This window comes from Desmodus rotundus, chromosome 3 (assembly GCF_022682495.2).
Source record: "Desmodus rotundus isolate HL8 chromosome 3, HLdesRot8A.1, whole genome shotgun sequence".
Lineage (NCBI taxonomy): Eukaryota > Metazoa > Chordata > Mammalia > Chiroptera > Phyllostomidae > Desmodus > Desmodus rotundus.
In genome coordinates this window covers 72,258,564-72,271,228 of record NC_071389.1, presented here as the reverse complement: position 1 = coordinate 72,271,228, position 12,665 = coordinate 72,258,564, and the positions used below count along the sequence as shown (strand labels likewise).

General features: G+C 44.2%; 1 long non-coding RNA gene across 1 annotated transcript in view; it reads right to left on the bottom strand.

The window, feature by feature from the left end:
• The window catches only part of LOC112309375 (uncharacterized), a 39,241-nt gene extending 27,126 nt beyond the window's left edge, over positions 1-12,115 (bottom strand). The window contains exon 1 of the long non-coding RNA XR_002975226.3: positions 11,846-12,115. This is a non-coding gene — a long non-coding RNA (uncharacterized lncRNA). The remainder of the gene's footprint in view (positions 1-11,845) is intronic.
• Between the last annotated feature and the right edge of the window lie 550 nt (positions 12,116-12,665).

Sequence of the window (12,665 nt, the reverse complement as noted above, 5' to 3'; positions counted from 1 at the left end):
CCTTGATGATGGTTGCTCTGTGCCCAACAAACTTTCTCATAGTCTCTACATCTGTTCTCTCTACTCCTTCTACCTTTTGGCCTCAATGAAACCTAAGGCCAATCTGAGAATATCATTTCTCCTGTAGGCCTCTTAAGGGGAAACTCCTTGTTCTCACCTCAGGTTTGGTAGTGGAGTCAATGTTTGCCTACATTCAGACATTAAACCTGCTCCCTCTTGTACATATTCCCTGACCTTTGAGACGACCATCATTCAGCTAAATTTCACTTTCCTCCTCTTTATCTGCTGTCACTTCTCTTCATTCACTTGCAATTTCAACACCTGGCTTCCAATCTTCAAGTCTACCTTACCTCCTGTCATCATGTTAGACAACTTCAACATATACTGGACAACCCATCCAAAATATTGAGCTGTTGGCTCACTGAACTCTAAACAACTATAAAATCTAAAATCAGACATCCCATTCTCAAATGTAAGTATTTACTCTCAGCTTATTCAGTCCATCACACTACTCTTCCATCTCATTACAACTTCTAATCCACAACCCATGGCTTTCTCTTTGCCTGTCAGCCCCACTGGCCTTTGCTTCTCTACTTATTTAGGTACTTGCAGACCCTTAGTAGAGTAAGTCCTTTGCAAATACTATAGTAATTGCCACGCTCTTTTCTCCCCTGTGAAACACATCAAACACCAACCCTAGATGAACCCAGTCAACTTTCTGTTCTCGCACCCAAACTGGAGAAAACACAAAACCGAACTCACTGGCATCAATGAAAAGCCAACATCCAACACACTGTTTGGCAACCTATCTCCAGGACACTCAGTTGGTTACTTTCCTAAATAATTATTTTGTATTTCCATACTCTTCTCAAATCTTCTTCTTCCTCATCTCCCTGAAAGCACCCACCACTAAGTTCTATCAGTTTTACCTCCAAAATGTATTCCTAAACCATTCATTTCTCTCCATCATCGCTACCCAAACCATCATCATCTCTTGGCCAGGTGTGTTGGGGGAGTATCTCCCTTCTATCTTCTTGCTCTCTCTATAAATTCTCCCCACAGAGATTAGAGAGCTGTTTTAAAAATGTTAATCAGGTCATACCATTTACTTATTTAAAATCAGTCCATGACTTCCCATTGCATTTAAAACATAATCTAAACTCCTTAATATAACCCCGTACCCTGTATGGTCTGGGCCTTTTTCATCTTTGCCACTTTTTGTGTGTGCTCATTACATTCCAGCCACACTAGTTTCACGTGCCAAACTACCCTTCCTCCTGTCTTGGCACATTCTGTTCCCTCTGCCTGCTGTTCTCTCCCTGCCTCCCACTCGTCCTTCACCTGTCTACCTAGCCAACTTCTTCTTTAGGTCTCACTTTTAATGACCTAGCCCTAGAGAAGTCTGCTCTGACCAACTCCATTTTAAAATTATGCCCTTTTTACTCCTTCTCCCATGCTAATTTATTTTTCTTTACAACACTTACATAGTTACTGCTTTCTGTCTGTATGTACTTACTATAATTTCTGGCTTTTTCATCAAATAGTTCTCGAGGGCAGGAACCATATCTAATTTGATTTCCACCGTGTACTAGCTGTGACATCATCATTACCTCTTGGCTGGCTCACACAGTAGTCTTCCGTGTGTACTGCAGAATGAGTGTCCCAGAAGTATTTGTTGAATTAATGAAAATCCATTCCTGACTCAATAGAGGAGAAGGATGACAGTATAGAAAAAGAGAAATGTGGGAGAGGTAATTTATAACTATTTTGGTATGATTACTGGCACCCTTTTTGTCTTTGTTAAAAATAAATAAATAAATAAATAAATAAATAAACAAACAAACAAACCAACCCACCCTACTTCCAATACTTCAAAACCAATCATACCGTACTTGGACTAGAAGAGACCCTACTACAATAACACCATATTTGAGAAGAAGGAATTACATTTCGTGCCATTTTAACTATATGGTGACATTCTTTGCTAATGTTTTAAAGCAGGAGTCAATAAACTATGGCTGGCAGGCCAACTCAGGCTGGCCACTGTTTTTGTAAGTGAACTGTGTTAGAGCCCAGCCACGCCAGCTGTTTGCGTGTTGCTGGTATCTGCTTCGCGCCAGAGCAGCGGGGCTGAGCAATCATGACCGAGAACATGGCCTGCGATTCTCCAGCGTTTGCTGTCTGGCCCCTTACAGATGTTTGCTGGCTCTTGCTTTTTAAGTATTAAAAGTAGATTTGCTTTAAATATCTTTTTTTTCTGATTTGGTTTATCTTTTTCTTGAGGAATACATACACCAGAGGCATAGACAGTACTGAACTTTAGTGTACTGCTTGATAAATTTTTACACAGGTGTACACCCACCCATGCAAGCATTACTCAGATAAATATATCAAACATTTCGAGTATTTTAAAAGGTTCTCTCATGGCCATTTCTAGTCAGCCCCTCGTGGACAGATAATCACATCTTTAACTGCTACTGCTAACACTTAGATTTGCCTCTTTTTGAGCTCACTTTATGTAAATGGAAATCATACAACACAAACTCTTCTTTGCTAACTGCTTTTCCTTAATATAATGTTTGCTCTTTTGTTTCTGTGTAGTATTCCATTGGGTGAAAATTTCATAAGATATTTATCCATTCTTCTGTTAATGGATATTTGGGTTGCTTCTAGGTTTTGGGCGTGAACATTCTTGTACATGCCTTTGGTGCGCATATATACACATGCACTCATTTTTCTTGAGTACACTGTATCTAGGGGTGGGTTTGCTGCACATATTAGCGTAGTAAGTACTGATTACACCAATGTTCATACCCACCAAATATGTGAGAATTGCACATGCTCCACATTCCTACTAATACCTGATAATGTTACTATTTTCATTTTAGCTATTCTTGAGGGTCCATAGGGGTACCTCACTGTGGTTGTATTTCATATTTCCCTCATACACATCTTTTCATAGGCTTAAAGGTAGTTTGCAAAGCCTCTTCTGTGAGGTACTTATTTGAAGTTTTCTGCCCATTTCTTCAATGGGAAAAATATATTCGTCATCAGATATGTGCATTATGAATATCTTCTCCCAGTATTTGGTTTCTTTCATGCTTAGGGTTTTGTGTCCTGTGTAAGAAGTCTTTGCCTACGCCAAGGTCATAAATACATCCTCCTGTGTTTTCTCTGTACATTTATGACTATGATATATGATAAATTACTTTCTGTATATGGTGTAAATTAGAGGTCAAGGTTCATTTTTTTCCCTTGTGGATATACAATTGCCCTGACACCATTATTGAGGGGGAAATAAGTCCACTTTCCTTTCCTCGCAAAATTAGAGTGGTGTCTTTGTTATAAATCAAGTAATGCAATAGATGTGAGTCTATTTCTGACTCTTTTGTGTTCATTTGGTCTATAATTTGTCTAATCTTACACCAATGCCGCTATAGCTCTTAAAATTTGGTAGTGGAATGAATTCTCCACCTTTGCTTTTTTTTCTTCAGGATTTCTTTTTGACTAATAGGTCATTTGAATTTTCATTTAATTTTATAATCAGTTTGGCTATATCGCATCGATATTAGAGTCAGCTTGACTATGTCTACAAAACAAACAAAAAGTGGAATTTTGTTTGGGATTGCATTTAAACTATAAACCAATTTTGGAAAAATCAACATCTTTACCAATTCAAAAACAAGGTATATCTCTTAATTTAGGTCTTTTTAATTTTGCAGAAAAATCCCATAAGGTTATAATGAAACTGAAAATTCCTATCTCCTAGTACCATTATATTGTAAAGTTGTCACACAACCCATTGCTCCTGTGTTTATGGTGATGCTGGTGTAAACAAATATACTGTGTTGCTGTGTATAAAAAGTACTGTATACCAGGGGTCCCCAACCACCAGGCCCTGACCAATATCGGTCCGTGCCCTGTTAGGAACTGGGTCACACAGCAGGAGGTGAGCAGCAGGTAAGTGAGGGAAGCTTCATCTGTTTTTACAGCCACTCCCCATCGCTCACATTACTGCCTGAGCTCTGCTTCCTGTCAGATCAGAGGCGGCATTAGATTCTCATAGGAGTGTGGACTCTACTGTGAACTGTGCATGTGAGGGATCTAGGCTGTGCGCTCTGGATGAGAATCTAATGCCTGATGATCTGAGGTGGAGCTGAGACAGTGATGCTAGCGCTGGGGAGGGGCTGCAAATGCAGATTGTCATTAGCCGAGAGGTGTGACTGCACAGAGGACAAAATACATCAATTGCTTGCAGACTTATATCAAAACCCCATCAGTGAGTGGCAAGTGACAAACTGCATCTAGTGGCAAGTGAGTTGATGTACTTCAGTTGTGCAGCTGCATCTGGCGGCAGGCTTTAAGTCAGATCCGACACTTATTTTAGTCCGTGCGTAACCTGCCTATCACCTTATTTACCACTTCCATCCGCACCTCTTTCCTGCACTGCACACTTGTCTCAGTCACAGTGTTGGTAAGCCCACGTGCTCACCCTAGCCAAAATGGCACCCTTTTTGTAAAAAACAAACGTCACTGGAGAATTTCTTTGAAAAGCGGGAAAGACCCAATGATGAGACAACAGAAGACCCTGGGACTGCCAACAAAAAGGAAACAGCATTTAAAAGAAAATACCAAGAGTCCTACTTAAATTATGGATACATTGCAACAGGTGATTCACAGTCTCCAAACCCGCCTTATATAATATGTGACGACAAGCTGTCCAACAAAGCCGTGAAACCTTCAAAACTGCTTCACCACGTGGAGACCAAGCACGCTGTATCAAAAGACAAGACTTTGGAGTTTTTCAAAAGAGAAAAACGTGAACACGAAGAACAGAAGCAATTATCGAAGGCCACCACTTCATCAGGTGTGTCTGCACTGAGAGCATCATTCTTAGTGGCTGACCACACTGCTAAAGCTAAGGAGCCCTTTACTGCTGGTGAAGAGTTGATCCCGCCTGCTGCTAAGGACCTTTGTCATGAACTTTTAGAAGAGGCTGCAGTTCAAAAGGTGACACGTGTTCCTTTTTCTGCTAGCACTATAATTAGACAAATTGATGAAACAGCACAGGATATTGAGGCACAATTATTAGAGAGGATTAATGAGTCACTGTGGTATGCAATCCAGGTTGACGAGCCTACTGATGTTGACAAGAAGGCAACGATGCTTGTTTTTGTGCAACATATTTTTCAGGAGGACACGCGTGAGGATGTGTTATGTGCACTTTTGTTGCCAACCCACACCACAGCTGCAGAACCGTTCAAGTCTTTGAATGATTACCTATCGGGAAAACTGAATTGGTCATTTTGTGTTGGTATTTGCATGAAAAGAGCAGCTGCCATGACAGGACAGCTCTGGTTTCACTACGTGGGTCCAAGAGGTCGCTTCTGAATGTGAGTCTATGCACTGTGTCATCCATAGAGAAATGCTGGCTAGCCGAAAAAAAAAAAAATGTCACCTGAACTTAACAACGTTTTACAGGATGTAATTAAAATGATCAACTACATTAAAGTACATGCCCTTAACTCCCATCTGTTCGCGCAGCTCTGTGAGGAGATGGACGCAGAGCACACACCTCTCCTCTTACACACAGAAGAGAGATGGCTTTCTAAGGGTAGATCACCGGCCAGAGTTTTTGAGTTACAAGAGTCACTCCAGACACTTCTTTTAGAAAAACAGTCACCACTGGCAGCACATTCCAGTGACACAGAATAGGTTGCAAAAGTTGCTTACTTGGGTGACATAGACAACCTGCTCAATGAATTCAACCTGTCACTTCAGGGGAGAATGACAACTGTGTTCAAGTCAGCAGATAAAGTGGCTTCATTCAAGACCAAACTGGAATTTGGGGGCAACAAGTGAACATTGGGATGTTTGACATGTTTCAAACATTAGCAGAGACTCTGAAAGAGGCTGAGCCAGGGCCTTCCTTCTCCCAACTGGTGCATGATCACCCGTCTCAGCTTTCAAGAGTGTGAGCATTACTGCCCAACCACAAAAGACCCCTGAACTGGGAAGGAATGGATCTCTGACCCAATAAGCCAGGAGGTGAATCGACTTTGTCTGTGCTAGAAAAGGATCAACTGCTTGAGATCACAAATGACGGTGGCCTTAAATATAAGATTGAGACAACTTCAAATCTCTATACATTCTGCATTAAAGTCAAGGCAGAATATCCTGAGGTTGCCACAAAAACCCTGAAAAGTCTGCTTCCATTTCCAACATCCTGTCTTTGTGGAACAGCATTTTCTGCAGTGACAGCAACCAAATCAAGATTAGTGGGTAGACTGGACATAAGCAACAGGTTTCGGGTGTGACGGTCTCCCACCACCCTCCAGATGGGACTGTCTGCCGGGGGTGTCCAATCTTTTGGCATCTCTGGGCCACACTGGAAGAAGAGTTGTCCTGAGCTACATATTAAATACACAAACACCAATGAAAACTGATGAACAAAAAAAACCGGTTTTAAGTTAATTTACGATTTTGTATTGGGCCACAGTCATAGCCATCTTGGGCCGCATGTGGCCTGCAGGCCATGGATTGGACACCCTGGTAGGAAAACAAGCTCAGGGCTCCCACTGATTCTGCATTATATTAAGGACTATAATTATTTCATTATATATTACAATGTAATAATAATATAAGTGAAGTACACAATAAATGTAATGCGCTTGAGTCATCCCCAAACCATCCCTCTCCCCATCCCCAGTCCATGGAAAAATTGTCTTCCATGAAACCGCTCCCTGGTGCCAAAAAGGTTGGGGATTGCTGCGGTATACCATATTTTCATTGCACATTTTCTATGTCTAGATATGTTTATAGATACAAAAATACCATGGTGTGACAGTTACCTGTAGTATTCAGCATAGTGACATGCTATAAAGGTTTGTAGCGTAGGAGCAATAGGCCATGTATACAGCCTAAGTGTGCAGGATACCGTCTAGGCTCTTGTAAACACACGCTATGAAGTCTGCATAATGACAAAGTTGCCTGACAGTGAATTTCCCAGAACATATCCCCATTGCTAAGTGATGCATGATCATATATGCTATATGTGGCGTGTTTGCTCATTTGGGGTTTTTGCTGTTTTTTGGTTTTTGCATGCTCCTTTCTCTAGCATGAGTTGGTCTGCAACTGATTTCTCTGTCTTTGTGGCTGAGTCCGCCCTAGCACTCAGCAAATATTCTTTTAGGGGAAAACAGCAATTTGACGATCCTGTAGATTCTAATTCATCCATGCTGACCAACATGGATATAAAATAATTGTTTTTTCGCTTTATTTTCCTATGATAGCCTAGGCTCAGACTCAGCAAATGCTGCCAGGTGAGAAGATAGCTAGCACTTTTAGCTTCTCTCTTTAAATTTATTTCATCTAAACTTATATGCTTTTAGAGCTCGCCAACATCTTTAAAAATAGGACTTTCGTAATCTTTCTGTTCTTTTAGTTGTGAGATCTTTCTGCTGCTACCACATCACATCAGAAGCAGAAGTGTTCATGTCTCTAATAATTTTGTAAATCTTAATGTCATTAAAAAATAAAAAAGAAAAATATCCTAAAGCATTATTCCAGGTAAAAAAATTTTCCTGGTGGAGCATAACTGATTTTTACAGGCGGCTGAAAGGAAAATAGGATTCACTTAAAAGAAATTCGCTGTATAGCACATGTAGATGAGGTATATCGATTCCACGAGTAATACGGAACAGATTTCTCACATTCACCCATTCCCATCTTCCCCTTTTCCTGGGCCACAGAGTAGAGCCGTGGTTCTAGCCCTCACATGGGGCCATGTGCCCACGTGTGACCCGTGGGCTATGAGCACAAATAATGTGTCACTTTCAGGAAGAGGCATTCGAGAATGAGTAAGATTTCTTTACACTTTCCTTTTCATGAAACCGTGGAGGTCACATGTTTAGAGGTGGAACCATTCAGCCTAGTTGCCTAAGCCACTGATGGGAAAGGGAGCCACTATGGAGAGTTGCTGGGCTCAAATGTAAAATTGTTGTAGATACTACTAGACAGTACAGGCAATGGTTATCATAAAATTACTGCTGAAGGAAGGTTAGTGAAGCATATTCTTTAATTACATGGTATGGAATTTGGGGAATCTCTTCTTTTTTATTTCACCCTTGAAGTCTATACATTTTTTAAAAAGCTATATTTATTCTGAATTAAGCTATATCATCCCTTAAACTTGAAGTAATTTTAGTGATACCATCTAGCATATTAACAGTAGGGACTTTCCAGCCTCAGTGAATTAAAGCTGTATGTTTAAAGAGGGCAGCAAATTTTAGCCCGTAGTTTTTTCTTTTCTCATCTACCATACCATACCCTCTAGCTGAGGGCACCACATTCAAACTCCTCCTTTTCAAAGTGATCTCTCTTTCTCTCTCGCAGCCCCTCCCACCCATGTTAAAACCTACTTGAACCTACTAGAAAACCTATTATAAAGACCTGTGTTGTAAGCTGTTTTTGCCTAAGAGTAGCTCAATACAATATCTTCTTTGATAGCCTGCATTTTAATTAGAAAAATATGCGTTATAATTCTACATATCAAGTTGCCTGGGCCGCAAGTTGCTCAGATAATTGTTTAAATAGTATTCTGGGTGTTTCTGTGAAGGTGTGTTTGTATGGGATTAACATTTAAAGCAATAGACAGTAGAGCAGATTGCCCTCCCTGATGTGGCCGGGCCTCATCCAATCAGTTAAAGGCCCAAATAGGACAAAAAAGCTGACTCTCCCCACAGTCATTGAGAATTCCCTCTGCCTGACTACCTGAATGCTGGGACATTGTTTTTTCCTTGCCTTAAAACTGCAACTGAAACATCAGCTCTTCCTGGGTCTCAAGCCTCCTGAGGGTTGAAGTGGAACCACACCATTGGCTCTCCAGCTTGCTGACTGCAAATTTGGGGATTTGTCTCCACATTTGAGATCTCTCTGCCTGCCCGCTGTTGGTTCTGTTTCTCTTGAGAACCTTGACTAATACACCATCCCATGACATTAGAATTATAGCCTGTATATGAACATCACACTTTTCAAGAGTCTAGAGACTTGATACTTATCCCACCCCCAACAACTGATGAAAAGAAATTCCCAAGCAGAAGTAATGGCGAAAAAGCTAATATACACTAACAAAGCAAATCATTGAAGCCTAAACATGGTTGGTATGCCTACTGACCGTAAGGAAAGAAATGTTGAAGCAATTGCAGAAAATGGAGAGAAATGGGGCCAGGAAGAAGGAAAAAGAAAAAAAAAAAAGAGCAGAGACAAAAGAGCTGGCCAGGAAAGGCCACGGACAGCAGGAGTGACAGAGATGAAGTACAGTGATGCTTGATCTGTGGGCCTCCTGAGGGGAGAACGAATTTCAGGGAAACCTGGGCAATGGAAGAGAAGCACAACTTGCAACTAGAGTAAACACGATGTCTGGGGCTGATGATGTATAGTTAACTTACATCCACCACGGGCACTGGTGACTATTTTGATTAAACTTATAAGGAAGATCTGGGGTTATTAAGATAACATTTTTGGGTGGATATTTATTTTGGCGTCTATCACATAGTATTGTAATTAATACTACTCCATTCTCTATTTCTATGTTACAAACCACGCAAAACATAGTGATTTAAAACAATGGTGTGTTGTTCTCACAATTCTGTAGGTTGCCAATCTGAGTGACTTTTCTGCTGGACTCATCTGGGATCAATCACGTGGCTGTAGTCGTCTGGCACCCCTACTCAAGATCAAGGCAGCCTCAGTCACATGCCTGGGACCCTAACATTGGCAAGGCATCTTGGCTCTCCCCATTAAGTCTTTCATCCTCCACTAAGACTAGCTTCTTCCCAACACCCTGTTCTCAAGGTTTCAGGTGAACAAACCTCAATATGTGGTACATATCAAGCCTCTGCTTGGGTCATGCTTGCTAATGTGCTATTGGCCAAAGCAAGTGACAAGAACAAATCCAGAGTCAATGGGGGAGGGCCCACATCAAGGCCAGAACACCGGGAGGCTGATTTATCCTAAGAATCTACCACATCCACTGTGAACTTGAGAATTTAGAACGTCAACAGCATCCCCATTACTGAGTACTTGCCTGGCAATCACAGTGCACAATTCACATCTGAGCAATAGTACTCCCTAGGGGGAAGTTCTAACATTTTAGACAATATTTTGGGTGTGCTAGTAAAATATAGCCCAAGCATGCACATTTGAGATGTATATTATTATTAATTCTGTATCTTGTGTTTCTCCTTTATATGTAGTTTGAGTATTACGTTGATTTTTTAAACGATTAGGTGTGCAATAAGTTATATTACCCATGAAATTACTCTCAGTATAGTAAACAGTTACATTACAAAACATTTGTTACAACACGGCAGTGTTTCAGGTCTAATATTTGGGAAATTAATGAGCTAAGTTCGAGTGTTTAAGGACAGTCTTCCGTTATTTGTGAACTGTTCTAGCCCAGACGAAGTGTCACTAAACAATATTTTAAATTGTTATTGTTATTTTGATCTCTGTGTGGTAAGAATGTGGGGCAGGAAGGGCAGAGGGGGTCATTCATGGTTCAGGAAGCAGTGAAAAATCACTAAACCTCCCTACCTTACTCCGCCAGAACCCCAAACTGCTTCAATCACCCGCCTTGGCACGGCAAATTTGCATACATTGTTTGAATTGTTAACGTATTATACAACAATACACACAGGATTTTTTCCTAGCTTGAGCGGGTAACTGAACAGCAGACTGCAATTCCTGAGCCCAGCAGCTGGAGGGGAGAGAGGCTGCGCTCCGCACACAGTAGGAGCTTTGTAAACGTCGATTGACCCAGCTCCTAGCGCCGGCGGCTGACGCGAAACCACCCACTCTCCAGGCAGTGTCCTTATCTCTCTCCAAGTCCACGCCCCTGGCCGGAGCGGCCCTGAGCTCTGAGCAGATGGCGAGTCCCGGATGCCAGGTGTGCAGCACGGCCGGTGCAGTCCGGGGCGCAGAGTCCTTTGGTCCCTGTTCCACCCCAGCCCTCCCCTCCCCACAAGCTCTGCGCCACACGTGGTGTCGGCCGCGGCGGGATCCCTATAGCCGAGGGCTGGGACGACCGAGATCGGGTGCCCGCCACGCGCCCGCCTCTTTTCTCCTCTGCTCCGCGTCACCTGGCAGTCCGTACAGTCTCTGAGTCTTCCCACCTCCCTCTCTGCAATCCCGCGCCTTTCTTCTTCCCTCTCCTCCCATCCTCTTTCCTTATCTGACATTTTGCTTTGCTTCCTCTGCCCACTCCCCAGCGGGTTTTCCTCCCCGCAGACGCGCCACCCCAGCCCGCCCTCGCACACCCTCCAATTGTAGGTCAACTGGTGTGCAAACGTGGGCTTAGGTTTTCTCTTGTTTAAGGGCTTTTCCAGGAGTGAAATCAGGCTCATTCCCCACTGGGCTCCAACTGAAATCGCTTCTACTCGGCTGTTGGGTTGGGGGTGGGGATTCTGTGGCGTGTGCTCGCATCCACTCCGCATGTTGGAATCACTGGGACAGTTTTGGGACGCCCCGGGGTGGGGTAGCTAGCCACATCCGGACACTTGCAGAAAGGCAGAGCCACGCGAATGCTTGGGGGCACTAAGAGCCGAACCTCTGCCCAAAGCTTAGCTCTAAAGAACCACGCCTGGGGCGCAGCCTCTACCAGTTATTTACGTGCGGTAAGCTCCCTCTTTCAGGCCTGAAACGAGCGTCGAATCACTGGAGCACTGATGCACCCCTTGGCAAGGGCCCCCGGCACATTAGGGCGCCTCCGCGTCTCTCGAGAACCCTGAGAGTTCCCACTCCACCTTGCCTTTCCCGCGCGAGCGTGGGGCGAGGGAGGGCTTACCCTGACGAAGTCCCTGGGGAGGGGACGCTTGAGGATGCGGGTGCAACAAATTGTCAATTTCCCTCCCCCCTGCGGCTTTTTTTCTGCCCTCGCCGGACGCGCACACACGCCCCACTCTGGCCTCCTGAAAGAGCCCAGGCTCAGTGGGGCCGCAGCCTTGGGGGGGCCGGGGGAGGGTGCCCAGCTGGGGTCCAAACGTCGAAAGCTGGACGGAACGTGGGGGCCCAGACGCGCAGCGCTCAGAGCGCACTTAGGCGTCCAGAGCGCAGGCTGTGGGCACGGAGAGAGAAAGGGGCCAAGTGGCTGGCAGTTCCGGTCAGTGACGGAACTGGGCACCATAGCTCAGGGCTAAACTGGTTCTGGGGGTGGGGTGGGGAATGGAGGAGCCCAGCGCCCCGGGAATGACGCCCCCCGCCAGCCAGCCGCGGCCAGTTGCAAGCTTAAAGGGGGGCTAAGAGCTCGCGACGGCCCGGGGGTGTCTTCCCTTGGGCTGCCGGGTGTGCGCGCGTGCGTGTGTCTTCAGCTCCTTCCACGGTCGTAAAGCCCAAACGGAAGACGGGTGTTAAAGTCTGCTGACAGGATCGCTTGAAACGTGTTTACAGTAGGAAAGACTTTACTCCAAAAAGCACAGCCTGAGTCGATTCCAATTTTTTTTCCCACCGTGTAACAAATCGAAAGGCGAGCGGAGGCCTTCGAGGAGGGACCAGGCTGAACACCGTTAATCCTGGCGAATCCTCCCCGAGCTCGGGGCAGAAGGAGCGGGGCCTCGCCACGGGGACGCAGCGCTCGGCCAGGCGTCCCGGCCCAGGGAACCATGTTT